Source organism: Balaenoptera borealis (assembly GCF_965194805.1).
Source record: "Balaenoptera borealis genome assembly, chromosome: 3".
NCBI lineage: Eukaryota > Metazoa > Chordata > Mammalia > Artiodactyla > Balaenopteridae > Balaenoptera > Balaenoptera borealis.
In genome coordinates, this window is record NC_138866.1 from 160,210,835 (window position 1) to 160,217,925 (window position 7,091).

The window sequence follows — 7,091 nt, forward strand, 5'->3', positions numbered from 1 at the left end:
TGACCTTCCCCCTTACCTCTTTGGAGCAGTTTTCCAGAGCTATCTGTAATGCTGTCTCCCGGGCTGCAGTCCTCATTTTGCCCCAAATAAAACTTAACTCAGAACTCTCACATTGTGCATGTTTTTAAGTCGACAAGAGCTTTGGAAAAGAATTCATAAAACCGTACCACAATGATGGTAACTGCTATACCCATTCTTTACAAGCACATATGCCTCTCAAGACCACTGGAAGACTTTTATTGTTATTGCAGGCACTCTCTCCCTAAGACAAGATACTTGACTACTCTTGAGCTCTGTCTCTTCCCCCTAAAATCCTCCACGACTTTTTCTAGAATCAGTGTAACTCACCATTCATCTGTTCTAGCTAGAGTGACCATACTTTTGCAGCTCCAGATTATCATATCATCTGACTCACAGGGTACTGGTGAGGGCTCTCAATTACAAAACTAACTAGAGCTAATTTAAGCAGAAAAGACATTTGTTGAAGGATATTTTTTAGCTCACGTATTTTCCAGGAAGGCCATGGAATCAAGCATGGAGACCATGCAGCCAGGAACAAATGCACACATTATCCTTCACGACTGGAGACCCTGCTATTGTTACTGCTGGTATACAAACCCACAGCTTACCCTGCGTCCAGGATTCTGCTGAGGGAGTCTTAAGGTGGCCTGGTAAATATTATTGCCTTTTCCCATCTGAGTTCTGAACAAATAAGACAAATAAGTGGTGAGAAATGGAATATTGCCTGCCATATCAGTAAACAAAGGATGTCACAGTCATCAGCGATTGCAGCCACAACCTATAGTGAGCTGGTGAGCCCTGAGGGAACTCAGGGAGGAAACAGAATACCTGCCATCTAGCAGCCATCAGACTGAAGCCACTCCCTAAGGTGAGCCCTGAGGAAACTCAGGAGGTGAAAACACAGGACACTGGCTCCAGATAGCTAAGGTGCATATCAAAGGAATGATTTCAGTGTGCCCAGACTCTTGCATCTTCCCATACATAGAAAAGCACTAAATTCCTGAACTTGAGATATCTGGTTTTCTTTAATAACAAAAATCTTTTGACGTTCAGACTACCTGCCCTTTGTTGTAAAACTCAGATATCCTAGCTATCCCCCCACCCCACACTTGCCTCCTCGGAGCAGTTTTCTCACGGTTACTTGAGATGCTGTCTCCCGGGCTTGAAGTCCTAAAAATTTCCACCGAATAAAACACAACTCACAACTTTTAGGTTGTGAATAATTTTTTTTAGTCGGCAGTGGCAACTGGAGAACAAATATCTTTATTCCTAATGACAGCTAAGTTAAAATACTAAGGTTAGTATTAGAGTCAAATGAGCTTGGTAATTAAACCTCCGAATTGGGAAGATTTACCACCTCGCAGCCGTGTCATCGAACCAGGGCAGGCCCCCCCAACAGGGGTAGTCTCCCCAGGGTGACGCCCACAGAAGTCACGGGACCTGTGGACAGGCTCAATTCCAAGAGGGAAGGAGGAACTCAGTCGGCTTGCCTACTTTATCCTTCACCAATTTAATAGTCAGAATAGACATTCCACCTCCCTAGGACGGAGGCAGTGAAGGAGCAGAGAGAAGCCAGAAGTGTGATATTAATCACACTTGGAAAGATACATGAGGAGCAGGAAATAGATGCCCCGCCCCATCAATTATATGCACCGTACAACTGGTACTAACCACACTTTTTTTTTTTTTTTGGTTCTTTTTTTTTTGTGTTGGCTGCCTTGTGAGGCGTGAGGGAATCTTAGCTCCCTAACCAGGGATCAAACCCCCACCCCCTGCAGTGAACACAGTGGAAGTGCGGAGTCTTAACCACTGGACCATCAGGGAAGTCCCGGAGCTACCACTCCTGCCAGAACAGATTCTGCGAGGTGCTTTCTTCTTTTCTCTTTCTTGAAAATCTAAGTGTCCTGCAGGAGCGTCTGATGCATAGCTTTTTTTTTTTTTTTTTAACATCTTTATTGGAGTATAATTGCTTTACAATGGTGTGTTAGTTTCTGCTGTATAATAAAGTGAATCCGTTATACGTATGCATATATCCCCATATCCCCTCCCTCTTGCGTCTCCCTCCCACCCTCCCTATCCCACCCCTCTAGGTGGTCACAAAGCACCGAGCTGATCTCCCTGATGCATAGCTTCTTGTCCTCTAGATGCCATAGAGTTTGCAAAAAGCACATTATTGGTTTCTAAATGTCTAGCTCTTAACTGGACTGGCCCATCTGAACACCTGTAGGCACCTGAAATCTAACACACCTACATAGATCTCAGTGTCCTCGTACCTCCTGCCTGCAAGTCTGACTCTCCTCCTGTACGTCTGTCTTGATTAGCTGACTCACCACCCACCCAGACTTCCAAGCTGGAAACCTCAGAGTACTTTTTGGTTCCCCTGTTTCTTTTTTCTCCTTCACGCCTTCTCTTCAAGGGGTCGAGCTCTGTGGGTTCTGCCTCTGGTTGTCTTTCGCATGCACATGCGTTCCTTCTTTTCCTTTCCTCCTGTGCTGCTCGGGCTCAGCCTCTTCATCCTTCGACCAGACAATGCCAAAGGCCTCCCAGCTCTTTGGCTCCACCCTTAATTTTGCCCTTAAGTGACTTATTGGTCTAAACCAAAATCTGATCATATCTCAGATAAAGCCTCCTGTGATTCCCTCAGCAGTTAGTAGCCTTCACAATCCAAGCCTAACTTCCCTTCCAGCTATACCACCTGTCATTTTTCGCTATAATGAACTTTAACTAAAATTACCAATACTTATAGAGTATATATTGTGGGGATGAGGCATAGTCCCTGATCTTGGGAACTTAAATTCTAGTGGGAGGAGCTAGAAAGAAGTAGTAGCTTGCTGGGCGTTATTAAAGTATCACACATGGGGCACCTTAAACAACAGAAATGTATTTGTCACAGTTCGGGAGACTGAAAGTCCAAGATTATGGTGTCAGTAGGGCTGGTTTCTCTCCTTGGCTTGCAGACGGCCACTTTCTCCCTGTTTATTCACATGGTCTGTGTGTGTCTGTCCTAATCCCCTCTTTTTATAAGGACACCAGTCATATGGGAGTAGAGCCTACTTCACTGACCTCATTTAACCTGAATCACCTCTTTAAAGACTGCCTCCAAATGCAATTACATTCTGAGGCACTGGGGGTTAGGACTCCAGCATATGAATTATGGAGAGGGGAGACACAATTAAGCCTATAACACAAGGTAAATTACTGTTCTATAACGTGCCTCCGGGAGAAGGGCTGAGTAGAAAGCCTTCCGAGGGGAGGTGATAATGCTGTGAACAAGATCTCGGAGAATAAGTAGGCTTTCTCCAAGGGGAGAAATAAACACAAGTCATTCCAGGAAGAGGTAATGGCACGAGCAAAGATACAAAGCTGGGAAAGTTTATAATGTGCTTGGGAAACGTGGAGATGTTCTCTTTGAATGGAGTAGCAGATGGGTGGTTGGAAGTAGGGGACATTCAGACCCAGGGGGTAATAGAGGCAGCCACAATACTTGGCACTACATTTGGGGAAGAAACTGCAAACTCAGTGGGACAGCCTGAGCCATTTGATCGCATCAGCATCCATAGCCCATCCTATATAAAGGAGTTCTCTGTAGAGTCATTTACTTTGTTTATTTCGTTGTTAAATTACCGTCTGTCTCCTGCTGATGGGTTTGCAGAGAAATTCACAGATGTTGCTGTTATTTTCAACCTAGCCATGTTGGTTTTGAACAGTGACTGCTTTCATCTTTGTGAAGAAAATACCTGCTTGCACAGCATCCTTGGAAGGAGACTCTATAAGGCCAAAATCTTTTTGCTGGATGACTCAAGCTACTGACTGAAATCACATTTTGCTATGTACCTTGCCCTCCTTTCTAACTGATGGAGACACGTCAACTATGGGTAAATATGGTAGAATTTCTTCCATCTCCAGACAGAAACAACTCTTGAAACTAAGGCTATCATGTTTCTGATGTGCTTTCTTGTATTTCTGGGGTTTTTTTGGTTAAAAAAATGACACCTGATAATGTCACTTTTAAGTATTTTTCCAACTTGCACAAAGCTTTTTACTCAATAGAAATATCACCACAATACTATCAAAGATAACAGGCTTATTAATAAGTATTGGGGATTTTACTAATTTCTGGAATTTTTATCAAATGCATTATCTCTGCCTAAGGAAATCTAAGTATTAAAATGCTTTTTTCAATGATTAGTTGTAGAAAATTTTAGGATGAGTTGCTGATGTAATAGAATCATAACGATCATTTACTAAAAGCTTAAATAACTGAATCTCAAAGAATGGGAAGAGCAAGATAAAAGTTACTGTATATTTCAGGGACTTCCCTTGTGGTCCAGTGGTAAAGAATCCGCTTTCCAATGCAGGGGATGCGGGTTTGATCCCTGGTCGGGGAACTAAGAGCCTACATGCTACGGGGCAACTAAGCCCGCGTGCCACAAACTACAGAGCCCACGCGCCCTGGAGCCTGTGTGCCACAACTAGAGAAGAGATAACCCACACGCCACAACTAGAGAGAAGCCCTTGCATCTGCGTGCCGCAACTAAGACCTGACGCACCAAAAAATAAAAAATAAAAATAAATAAAATTTTAAAAATCATTAAAAAAGTTATTGTATATTCCAAAATGCTTGAAAGAATTTTTAAATCATTGAGAAACTGGAAAGCAGACGTCCCAAGTGATTTGAGTAGAATCACATGAAACAAATAACTTTCAGCTTATTTTCTTTTAGAGTCAGAAGGGAGCAGTGAAACTAAATCCATGGAGATTGATTTGGCCATCCCTAAATGAATTATAAGTTAGAATTTATGTTTCCTACAGAAGTTTAAAGATTTAATGGAGACATTTAAATTATAACCAGTTACTTCTATAGGCAGAGCCCATCATAATTGCTGAAATTATAGCTAGGAGATTAGCTAATGTCCTATCATATGGTACTAATCCTTTAATATTTTTTGGATAATATGGAAAATGAAAACTTCAAAAATTTTAAGCTGCCTTTAATTGTTCAATTACTATAGGCATTTTATAAATGTAATTCTTATAATAGACTATTAGGTGGGTATTATTTCTCCCATTTTACATAAAGAAAAATTGAGGGCCAGAAATTAGACACAATTTGCCAAAATCCCATGGTCAGAAAATGAGTTTAGATGCAGCTTTGATACCAAGCCTGTGTTCTGATAACCTTCCAGGGTACACAATAGGCAAAGAATATTTGTTGAGTGAATGAATTTTTAGTAGAATTACAAATATAAATAATAAGAAAAAATAAATAAAATTAAATTTACAAGGAGGCAGCTGAGTCCATCCTCTCACTGTGGATTTTAAAGCCTTTTTCCTGCTCCATCCTGCCTGCCTAATTATTTTATCATTTAAAGTCTTTGAGTATATTAGGTGGTTAAAATTTTAATGCCTTGTAAACATTCTTTCTTAGAAGCATCTTCTAAGTCTTAGAATCTGGAGGTGATGATTTCTGTAAAAATCAGTGATTTTGTTCAGAAAAACCACTGGTATCGAGGCTGGAAGCTTCAGGCTCAAACTCTAAGGTCTTGCCTCTTGCCTCCCCTGTGTTCAAGCATTATTCAAAATTTCCACATTCACTTCTTACTCTTCCCAAGATTTGGGGGGAGCAGTTGTGTCGTTCAAGAGCAGACTGTGGTCTCCTTCTTTGTGTTCTACCATGTGGCCTGAGATATTTTCTTATTGCTCCTGGTCTAAAGGGTTCAAGCATAATTGGCAGCTGTTTGAATCAACAAATCGTCAAAAAGACTCTAGTGCTTGTGGAATAAGCAACCAGATTTCTTATTCTGATCTTTATGTTTCTCCATAGTCTAGTACCAACCTATCTCTCCAGATTTCTTCATTTCCATAAATGTCCTCTCCCCTACACTAGTTGACTAATTGTTTCTTGACCACGCCATGGACATCCCATGCTGCACTCTCGCTCAAACCAGTCCTCAGCCTGGAATCCTCCATCTACTCCTCTGCCTGTTCAGACCTTTGGACATCCAACTCAATCAAGTTCCACCTCTTCCCCGAGGAGTCACCCTAAAGCTAACAATCTTTTCTTTGTGCCATTTATTTAGTTTTTAGCATATGCTATTTCATAGTATTAACTTTTGCCCTTGGGTCTTTTCTTTCTCATTTACATTTTAGTCTTGCAAGCTTGATTCCCCACCAACACTTAGATCATATTTTTAAAATGTACCCACGTAGAAGAAACACTCAGATAAGTTGTTGATGTTGTGGATGATGATGAGAATGAGCGATTTGTCTTGATTTTTAGAGATAATGAACCAAAGATTGAACTTCAATGTAAAACACATGGTTGGTTTCAAACTTTACAGGATGACAACAATTTTCAATTGACCAATCATCTCAGTGGAGTTGCTCTGTTATTGATTAGAGTTTAAATCATTATAAAGGGTGGAAGAGACCAGGTGTGGCAACTATGTGGCTTAGAGCTTAGCTCCCTAAGAACCCTTTACTCAGGGCTAACCCCAATAATTTAGCATGGCATTTTTCCTCAGCTTGGATTTCCCCCCAAAAGCAGAACTAGAAATAAGAATTCTTATGGAAATAATTTACTTTGAGATGTGGTTTTAGAGGACAGCAGTGGGGAGTTGAGGAGAAAGCGAGAGGGAAGGTGGGGAAGGCAACCTATGGATGCCCCACGGTGCTGGTTACTGCTGTGGGCAACTGAGGCTCAGCCCTAAGGACCACCTGAACAATGGTGTAGAATGCTCCTCGGCGTTGCCTGTCCAAGGCAGAAATGGAGTACTTAGTCACTGGCTCCCAGCCCAAGGTCAAGGGTTGTCCCAGCAATTTGCCCACTGGCAGAAGGGCCAACCCAGTCCCAGCAGACATCCCTCACAAAATGGGCAAAGATGTCCCTGGACAAAAGACAAAAGGTGCACAAGGCGGCTGAAGTGAGGTCCTATCAGCCCTCACCTGTGCACAGGTGCTGCTGAGGCATTGGCCAGAGCAAAAGACGTGAGCAAGATGAGGCAGAGATGATGTCTGACCCACAGGTTCTTTCCTAGTAAGCTCAGACATGACCTCAGAATCCTCTCAAC